This window comes from Canis lupus, unplaced genomic scaffold (assembly GCF_011100685.1).
Source record: "Canis lupus familiaris isolate Mischka breed German Shepherd unplaced genomic scaffold, alternate assembly UU_Cfam_GSD_1.0 chrUn_S471H632, whole genome shotgun sequence".
Taxonomy (NCBI): Eukaryota; Metazoa; Chordata; class Mammalia; order Carnivora; family Canidae; genus Canis; species Canis lupus.
This window is the reverse complement of record NW_023331404.1, coordinates 21,186-31,414: the sequence shown is the minus strand read 5'-3', so window position 1 is coordinate 31,414 and position 10,229 is coordinate 21,186. Positions and strand designations below refer to the sequence as shown.

General features: G+C 52.8%; 1 long non-coding RNA gene across 1 annotated transcript; it reads right to left on the bottom strand.

Annotated features, from left to right (window-relative positions):
• Nucleotides 1-6,560: 6,560 nt before the first annotated feature.
• LOC119879237 lies at nt 6,561-8,953 on the bottom strand. The gene is made up of 3 exons (XR_005387395.1): nt 8,573-8,953; nt 8,011-8,112; nt 6,561-6,581 (listed from the first exon to the last, which is right to left on the bottom strand). It is a non-coding gene; the product is annotated as an uncharacterized LOC119879237 (long non-coding RNA).
• Nucleotides 8,954-10,229: the final 1,276 nt, after the last annotated feature.

Below are 10,229 nucleotides of genomic sequence, written 5' to 3'. Positions count from 1 at the left end.
GTCTGACCACTTGCCCACTGGACGGTATTTAACTTGTTTCCCGTTTTTGTTTTTTTTTAAGATTTTATTTATTCATGAGAAACCCAGAGAGAGGCACAGAGACACAGGCAGAGGGAGAAGCAGGCTCCCTGCGGGGAGCCTGATGCAGGACTTGATTCCGGGACCTGGGGTTCATGACCTGGGCTGAAGGCAGACGATCAACCGCTGAGCCTCCAGGGCAGGCCTCTGCTCCTCTGCTCCATTTTCTTTCTTTCTTTTTTTTTTTTTTTTAAAGATTGATTGATTGATTGATTGATTTACGTAGACCTAGAGAGAGAGAGAGGCAGAGACACAGGCAGAGGGAGAAGCAGGCTCCCTGCAAGAAGCCCGACGCAGGACTCCATCCCAGGACCCCGGGGTCACGCCCTGGGCTGGAGGCAGGCGCTCAACCACTGAGCCCCTGGGGCATCCCATACATGATTTTAGATAATAATTTCTCCTTATGAGCAGTCATTAGCAGTAAACCACAAATATAATGTATTACTGTTCATTTTAAAAATAAATGTACCGGTTACTTTACCAGCAAAAAATGCGGTTATTGGAGGACAGGAAAATATTGCAAGGCAGGACCAGCAGCTTCTTTTAGCCGGGAAAGGAGGAGCTGTTGTAAACTGAAAGCCCATCGAACGAAACTGGGAGCTGGAAGTAAAGCGATTTCTCATTGGCTGGGCTGTTGCTTGGCGACTTTCTCCCTCCTCCGCTGGAGAGTCTCGGGGTGCAAGGCGCAGGGCCTGCGGAAGCACCTGCATTGACCAGGGCAGGCGGGAAGCGAGAGCTCCCCTGCTGGCCTCCCCTCTGCATCTAAACAAAATTTCCTTTTTTCATTTCACATTATGTACACATTTAATATAAATATGTTTCAAACTTCCATTGTCATTGTTTTGAGTTTTAGGATAGTTAGAAATGTTCATTACCAAACATTGGGAATATTTAAATTTTGTTACTTACTGGTTTTCTACTTAATATCACGATGGTCAGAACACACTCGAGATTATTTCAATCCATTGAAATTGTCGAGAATTGCTTTATATCCAGCATATAGGGAAATTTTTGGTAAATACTCCATATCTGCTTGAAAAACCGGAGTTTTCAGCTGTTGAAATGCAGCGCTCTCTATATGTCATTGGCCAAGGTTGTTAATACCTGATGTTCAAATATTCTAACCCTCTTTATTAATTTGCTGGCTTGTTTCATCACAGAGAAATATACTGAAATCTACCATTTCATCTTTTATTTCTGTTGATGTTTTCTTGATAGGTTTGAGGCTCTGAATAGCTGCATACAATGTAGAATTATATGGTCGGCCTGTTGCGTGTGCCCTTTTGCTCTTATGAAAAGCTGTGCATTATAGCAACGCCCAGGTGCTGCCTCACCCTCACACTAGAAGGGCTAGCCGACTTCCTCTGGGTACTTTTGTGTCCTGTGCCAGGCCCCAAGCAGAGCTCGGCGAGCCCCCCCCCCCCCCACACCCCCTGCAGCCCTCTCTGTGGCAGGGACTGCCTGCAGGCTGCTGGGGGCACCAGACGAGTAGGTGGCGGGGGGGGGGGGGGGGGGGGTGGGGCCGGGGGGCGGGGGAGGGGGGCGCTGCCCTGCGCACCTGCAGACCCGGTTGCGGCTTCTCCGTCGTCGCAGCTAGTACAGTAGCACCCCCGAGACCCAGGCCCCGGCCTCACCCCCTCCGGGGGTCAGGGTCCCCCCAGCCCTCCCCCGGCCTCGGCCTCACCCCTCCGCAGGATTGCACGTTCCGTGGGGCTTTAATTTTATGAATCCGGACTTGCTCACTCTAAGTCAGCACCAGGAGTGAAGCCACTGGCTAATGGGCTAATCGTGTTCCCTTCCTGCAGGGCTGGCAGCCTGAAGGCCAGTCTAGCAACTTGTTTTTATAGGACCTGAGAGCCAAAAATCGTTTTTTACATATTCACTGTTGGGAGAGAGGAAGAGTCTTTCGTGGAAGTTGTGTGAAATTCTCTTGTATCCTATCCAGATCTCGAACCACTTTGTAAGCCATGGGAAAACCAGGACGCCTTTGGTCTTCCTCAACCCCCTCCCGCCTGGGGTGCCGTCTTTGACTTCCCGGTAGGAACGACGGTTGTGCCGCTGCCCCTGAGGTTGCCTTGATTTCTCTGCACGTTGGGCCCCTCTTGTTCCTGCCACAAAATGAGGCCCAAGTGGGCTGAACGACAGCTTCCCCCAGGCCTGAGGCCGGCGGGTCGAGTCTAGATGCCAGCTGCTTCGGGTCCTGGCGAGGACCTGCTTCCTGGCCTGTGCCCCCTTCTCCCTGGGGCGGGGACACCACTCTCTGGTGTCTCCCCTTCAAGGATACGGATTCCTTTGGCTCAGGGCATCACCTTAGGGCCTCGGGCAACCTTAATTCCTTAATCCAGTCACACTTGACATTAGGATTCAACGAAGGAATTTCCAGGCACCATAGCTCAGCCCATACACACCACATATTAACATCACTCTTCGTGATTCTGTCCCTCTGGGATTATTGTCACTCCCCTTAAAGAAGGTTTATTTGGTGTTTCTTTTTTTTTTTTTTTTTTATGATAGTCACAGAGAGAGAGAGAGAGAGGCAGAGACACAGGCAGAGGGAGAAGCAGGCTCCATGCACCAGGAGCCTGATGTGGGATTCGATCCCGGGTCGCCAGGATCGCGCCCTGGGCCAAAGGCAGGCGCTAACCGCTGTGCCACCCAGGGATCCCTATTTGGTGTTTCTTTAGTAAGGATCAATGGTGAACCATTTGAGGTTTGTTGGTTTATTTATTTTTTAATCAGAAAATACTTTTTAAGTATTCAATTCCAGGCTAATTTTTGGTTATTTCCCTCAGCACTTTGGAGGGAAGAATGCCTCATATTCCGACTTCCATACTGAAGCTGGGAGCTACGCAAAGTGTAACTGCTCATCTGTCCTAGATCTTTTCTCCCAGGCAGCCTCTACTACTTCCCCTGGGCTTTGAAATCCTGAAGCCCTACCCTAATGTGTCCTCAGCGCAGATCAGTTGTGATTGCTCGTTCTGAGCATTTCTGGTCTTACAATCAATTTGGAAAAACTCACCCATTGCTCTTTTAATATGGCCTGGTTCCATTCTCTCCGATCCTTTCTGGGGTCCCGCCTCCCTGCCTCAGACTATCGTCCTCTTCCTGCTCTTCTAGGCTGTTCTGGCGTATCTTTGATCTCTTTTTTATTTCTAGGCTGCATTGTATAATCTGTTATGTCAAATTCCACTGTTTTACTCTCCATGGATGTGTAACCTGTTGTTATCCCTCGTGTTTTTATATTCTCTGGTTATAGTTCTCATTTCTAGAAATTTCTCTTAGGTTTCCTCCTCCCTCTCCCTCCTTCCCTTCCATCCTTCCTTCCTATTTCTTTCTTGTGTGTGTGAGGCCACCTAATATTTTTTCATTGAAGGCTCTTTTAGATCTTTTTATTTTTTTTTTATTTTTTATTTATGATAGTCACAGAGAGAGAGAGAGAAGCAGAGACACAGGCAGAGGGAGAAGCAGGCTCCATGCACCGGGAGCCTGACGTGGGATTCGATCCCCGGGTGTCCAGGATCGCGCCCTGGGCCAAAGGCAGGCGCCAAAACCGCTGCGCCACCCAGGGATCCCTAGATCTTTTTAAAATGCTCTTAAATATCTTTAAGGAAATCTGTTTTATATTCTGTATTATTTCCATGTTGGGTGGCCCTACTTATTGTTTTCTAGTTTTCACATTATGTACACATTTCTTTGTAAATTTTGTTAGTTTAGCAGGTATTAATGATGTGATACCGGAGAGATTCTATGACTTCTGAGGTGAGGGCTGTTGACCTTCAAAATAAAAGTGATGTTGCTGGCAAAATGGGTGTATTCGGAGAACTGCAGCCACGACAAGCATGTACCTCAGGCTGGTCCCCCAACCTCAGAGGAGGAACTTTCTGTCCGGGTGAAGGAGGAAGAAGCTGGGAGGGTGGTTTTGAAGGACAGTCCACTGGAGAAAAGCCGGGCTTTGGGCTGACGCTGGGATCTGGCGCAGAGCTGCAGGGGTGCGGTTGATCTCTTGGGGAGCCCCATCATTCCCTCCGGGGCTGCAACTCAGGACTATCTCTGCCTGAGGATGCCTCTCGAATCTGTAATAATTTTAATTCCTCTGGACTAGTCAGGTGTGAGAGTGCCTCCTGCTGGCCTCCCTGACACGATTTTAGTGAGGTGTCCTTCATTTACTTTCACCGAGTATACTCCCTCAGAGAGGATTTTCCTTTGTTTTTACACAGTAGAGACCTAGAACAACGGTGGCTTACCACTTCATACTTATTTCTTGTATTGGACTTCACGGAATAAAACCAGAACTGGAAACACAAACCCCAAAGTTACATGAGGGCTTTCGATTTTCAGAGAGGAAAGTCTCTGTATATGTTTCTCTCAATGCAGACTTAGTACTGACATGTTTCCGTGTGCAGCTAGGTTTTTCTAGTTTCTAATTCTAGTTGAATTTGAGGTCTCTCTCTCTCCTCTGAAGCTCCTCACTTGTGGTTCTCACTTTCATGTCCTATCTAATGCTGACCCAGTACATTAGTCACTCCCTCACAACTGACTCTAGGTGACCAGAGAAAAGCAAGTATCCTGCGGGCAGATGCCAGCTCCAGGACTTGCTAATTATGTATTGTCATGATCCAGTTTCTTTTTTCTCTTCCTTTTTTCTTAATTTTGTCTCTGATATGTTCAAATTGACATCACATAGAGTTGAAACGTACTTAAAATATATTTTATTCAACATTTTAAAGTGTATTATAATAGCAGGAATTTAGGCTATCTACTGAGGCATATGGCCAGGTAAAACCTTTCGATACTGCTTATTTTTCGTGTTTTATTATATGGCTTAGCCCTCCATGCTAATAATGTCTGATTGTACTCAAAATAGTGTAGACTATATACTAACCAAGTTTTCCAGTTTTTTTTTTTTTTTTTAAGATTTTATTCATCCATCCATGAGAGACAGAGCGAGGCAGAGACACAGGCAGAGGGAGAAGCAGGCTCCATGCAGGAAACCCGATGTGGGACTCGACCCCAGCACTCCAAGATCATGCCCCGGGCCGAAGGCAGAGGCTAAACCGCTGAGCCACCCAGGGATCCCCGTTTTCCAGTTTAAATGGACATTCAATGTGTCACCATTAAGAATGTTTGTTTAGGTTTCAGGTAGGTAACTTCTAATAAATTATTGGTATTTCCTTCCCTTCCACAATTTTTACAAAAGCACATTAGATGAATGTTGAAGATCATACATCCCTACCCTGAATCCTCTGATGAGAGTGAGCGACGTCTTTGTGTAAGATTGAAGCATTCTCACCTTTCCGAAGTAAGCTGCGCTCAGTCACAACCTATCCACAACTTTGATTTGCCCTGGGCTCAATTAGCTAATATTTATCTTTTGTTCGCAATTATGCTCATCCCAGCATTCGTGGGCCATTATGTCTTGTGGCTGTATCCAAACTGTAACAGGAGGAGTTAGTAGGGGGCTGCTGAGTACTGGGGACAGGATGAACGTTTCAGACAGCAGACATGCTTGTTCCAATCTGCAGAGGCTGCTGCTAACCTGTGTGTTCAGGAACGTGACAGCAGCTCCCTGTGCGTCAGTCAGGACTGGGGAGTGCCGGGCAGCTCACCACAGGCAAGGTCTGCAGCCTCTCTCCTCCCTAGCACCTCCCGTGGGACCTGTGGTGACCCATCCAGTTCAAACATCAGAGGAGAGGGCCTGGCAACCAGCTCATGGTGCCTCAAGAAACTAGTTCCACCTAAAAGATGGCTTCCTACACTCCAAGGGGACCCGCAACTTCTCTTTCCCTCCGTGGTTGAAGGCTCCACACAAGGACACCTGGGTGGCTCAGCCACTGGGAGTCTGCCTTCGGCCCAGGGCATGATCCTGGAGACCCGGATCGAGTCCCACGTCCGGCTCACTGCATGGAGCCTGCATCCCCCTCTGCCTGTGTCTCTGCCTCTCTCTCTCTCTCCTCTCTCTGTCGCTCATGAATAAATAAAATCTTTTTTAAAAATAAATAAAATTAAAAAAAAAGACACACTCACAGTGGGATCATGTCAGAGGCTTTGGACTCACCCCAAGGCAGGCTGTGGGCCCCGCCCCCGGTCCTAAGGCCCCTCAGAGGCAGACGGTGAGTCAGTGGGTGGAAAACAAGTTTAATGCCACAGGTTCCAAGCATGAGCAGCAGGTCCACGTCATCTGTGCCACCTGCAGAAGGTGGGCCCGAGCCATGCTCTGTGGGTCACGGCAACCTGAGGCCCGCGAGCCCCGGGGACAGCATGAGGAGGGGCACCAGCCAGGCACTGCTGCTCCTCACGTCGCTCGCATCTCCCAGATTGTCTAAAATCTGGATCCCGGATCTCCGGTGCTTCTGTATTACATAACATGTCTGAGCAGCATCTCGTATACAGAAAAGGCATAGGCTTTATGAGGACAAAGGACTTGACTATACGACCGAGCTGTTCAACTGTTGGACATTTCTTCGAGCACTGCTTTGAAACATAGAAGAAACGTGGATATACTCCTAGAAGCAAATAAGAAAGAGAGAAATGAATGCCGTGAATCGAAAGCAGGTCCCCCAGAGCACCTCCTGCCTGTACCCACCCAGCCCTGACCCACTCGGGGTGCCCCCGCTCAGAGGCTCCTGGTTAAAGAGGCCCCTCCATCCAGGGGGGAGTCTGGAGCCACCGCCCAGGCGGATCGGCTCAGGCCTCTGTGATCAGAGTGCTTCCGGGAGGCTTGGCTGCAGAGTGGCCTCGAGAGGTGCCCCCACCCCCGGCCTGTCCACGCCCACCGGGAGCCTGGGCCTGGGCTCTCCCTTTGGGACCTTACCGGCTCCTGGGCCTCAGCTTCTCACTACCAGGTGCACGGGCCTCTGAAACCCCGGGCGCACGTGCGAGCTCGGACTCTTGCCCGTCCTCGCCACTGCCCGGGGCTCAGCGCTGGCCTCTGGACGAGCCGCCACCCAGGGCCCGGGAGCCAGCGCTGTCGCCGTGCACCTGCACGGGCAGCAGGGTCGGCACTGTCCGCGGGGCCCTCTTCTGGCTTCACCTCATCGGCAGTTCCTCGTGCTCATCGCGTCCCCCCAGGAGCCTGTGAGGTCTGCGCGGGGCATGTGCGCGGGGCCCTCCCGAAGCGGCTGCCAGACTGCCTCTGATCTGGGGAGCCCTGACCTGGCCACGCCCTGGGGTGCCGGCCTCCAGACTCCTCTTTGGGGGGAAGGGCTTCGTGTGGCCAGAGGCTCTTGGGGGATTCACACGCGACTGAGTGATGGTCTCCACACATCTTCCAGCACACGCATTCCTTCCAGAAACATACGGCAGCCCGCGGCCCTACTCGGTGGCTCTCACGTAAAAGCTACTCTCCGAGGGACAGGGGACATCGTTAACACATCGTTCATTCAAAAATGAGTACAGGTCAGGCCGCCTGGCGGCTCAGACTGTTGAGCGTCTGACTCTGTTTCGACTCAGCTCCTGATCTCGGCGTCGAGAGGTCGGGCCCCGTGTTGGGCTCCAGGCTCAGCAGAGTCCGCTTGGGACTCTCTCTCCCTGCGCCCCTGCCCAGGTGCATGCACCACCTGAGCTTCCTCTCCCTCTCCTTCTCCCTCTCCCTCTCCCTCTCTCGGGTATTTAAGTAAATGCTTAGCAAAATAAAAATGGACACAAATACACCTCTGCTGCTTTCTTCCTACACCCACTATTTCCTCTTTCCCACTCTTGGGGGTCGACCCCGGGGTGGCACTGGTCCTCCGCAAGCTGGTCTCCTCGGCCACCTGCTTCCTTCCAGTCCTGGTCACAGGATCTTGTTCTCCAATTGTTTTTTTTTTTACTCCAATTTTTTTTAAACGTGACTTTTGATTAGTTATTCCTTGAGAAGAAAAACATGACATACCCTAGTTCCTGCAGGTTATTACTGATCTGCCAGCAAACCCCAAAATGAACTGAGATACTCACTCAGGGCAATAGAGGCACACAAGTGTATTCCCTCCGGACATTCTGTTGGATTCTGGCATTTGAAACTATGCTCCTTCTCACAAACATGACACCTCAGCAGGCCTGAAAGGGGAAATGAACACGAAGTGGAACGTTCCAGTCTCCAATCCTATGAGGTGAACGCCCACCATCCCCTCCCTCCTCCACGTGACCACAACCAGTGGGTCCCGAGTCCTCGGTCTTCTCTCCTGGGGTTTACTCCGCCTCCCCCAGGCTGACCCACACCCAGACACCATGCACGGCCACACACACACGCACACACACACAGCACTGCACCCGCACAGCCTCACCGCAGCCTGCGCACGCACGCCTTCCCGCACAAGCATGCTCCCCACACTCACAGGCCTGGCGTCTCAAGCTCGGGGGCTCAGGAGACTGGCCGGCTGCTCTTGCGGGCCCTCCCCACTGGCCTTCCGGCCCAGCTAACCGCCTCCAGCACCCGCTGCACCCTCCTCGACCCCCGGGGCCTGCACCCTGGCCCCCATGCCGTTGCCCACTGTTGGGTCACTATGAGGACAGTTACCCACTCCCAGGAGAGAGCCGGTCAACCTCTCGCGGCGGTGCCAGTCCTCCGAGACAACGCTGGAGGGTCCCAGAAGGACCAGGTGGGCTTAGCTCCCCCGATGGCTCCCAGGAAGACAGTGAGAGGGGACACCGTGGGGACCACGGGGTGCTGTGGGGGACACCGGGATTCTGGCCATGACTACGCCTGCCCCCCCTTGGCGGGGGGCCCAACACTAAGAGGCTGCCCCATCAGGTGTCCCTATCTGTGGGCCACTCTCCTGACGCTGTCCTGCTCCCAGCTGCCTGTGCTCTTCCCATCCAGAACCAGCTGGGGCTGTGGGGGCGACTGGCCGGGTGGCCACTCTGTGTCCCAGACTCATCATGGCCTGCCTCCTCACAGCAGGAGGCCGAGGGACCCAGCCTTACCCTGTGTTCCTGACACGGTGACATTGGTCTCCACCCTCGGCAGGTCCACGAGCAGGAGCAAAGCAAGGAGAATCATCATTTCCCGCGGTGCCTGGGCCTGGACGCAAGGAGCGGGCACACGTGGTCAGCTCTGGGGTCCCAGGGTTACTACGCTTGGCTGCCTCTGTGTCCACCCCAGGGCCACGGGTGGCCGGGTGGTCTTCCTGGGACGGCGGGCACCTCCTGGCGCATCCCCTGGGCTGGCAAGCTGGTATATGCCCGACCGTCCATGCCAACCAGATCCCGGATCCGGCCCCAACCCGACCACTCCCAGCCCTGCCCCCTGACACCACCCCCGCCCCCAGCACAGCAGCCACCCAGGCCCGGCCCCACGTGCCCAACCGCGGCACCAGAAAGTGAAGCCACTGACTTTCCTCAAAGGATGAGTCCTTTGTTTTCGACTCCCTCAGGGACACTCTCCAAGTTGGGGTTCTCACCCTACTGATCCTAATACAAGCAGTGGCTGGGTATGTGAGTGACGCGCTGCCCCTGCTCTTTTATTTTATTTTTTTTAAGATTTTATTTATCTATCCGTGAGAGACACAGAGAAGCAGAAACACAGGCAGGGGGAGAAGCAGGTCCTGCAGGGAGCCCGACGCGGGCCTCGATCCCCAGACCTGGGATCACGACCTGAGCCTAAGGCAGGATGTCCAACCGAAGAGCCACCCAGGCGTCCCTGTCCCTGTTCTTTTGAACGTTTCTTTTGATAGCTCAATTCTGTACTTTTGGTGCGGTTTTACCTTCACACGTAGATCTTTTGAAGCAACTTTCCTTCTCCCTGTTGCCCGACTGACTCTACTCCCCGTTTGTCACTTCCCCATGGAGCCGTGTCCTTCCTGGTCACCCGATGAATCATGGCCATTTGCAGGCAGTGAGCCTGTCCCCCTCTCCTGTCTCCGGGTCCCTTCCTTACTTCCATGATCTCTCTCCCCCCCACCCCCCAGGAGGCGGCAGCCGGAAGCATGGAGCCCTACCCGTTGGGACCTGGGCACCATCGTTCCCAGAAGAAAACACTGGCCGAACCGAAAACCAACCACAGCTTAGGCCCCTCGGAGAACTGGGGTCACAGAACTGACAGCGCCCAATCCCGTGAGCGAGGTGCAGCCCGCGACGAGCCCCGAAAGCCCCTTACCTGCAGCAGAAGCTGCCGGAGCCTGAGGCCGGGAGCAGCGCTCACATGCAATTGTGCCCAAGTGCTGGAGGCGGGCTGT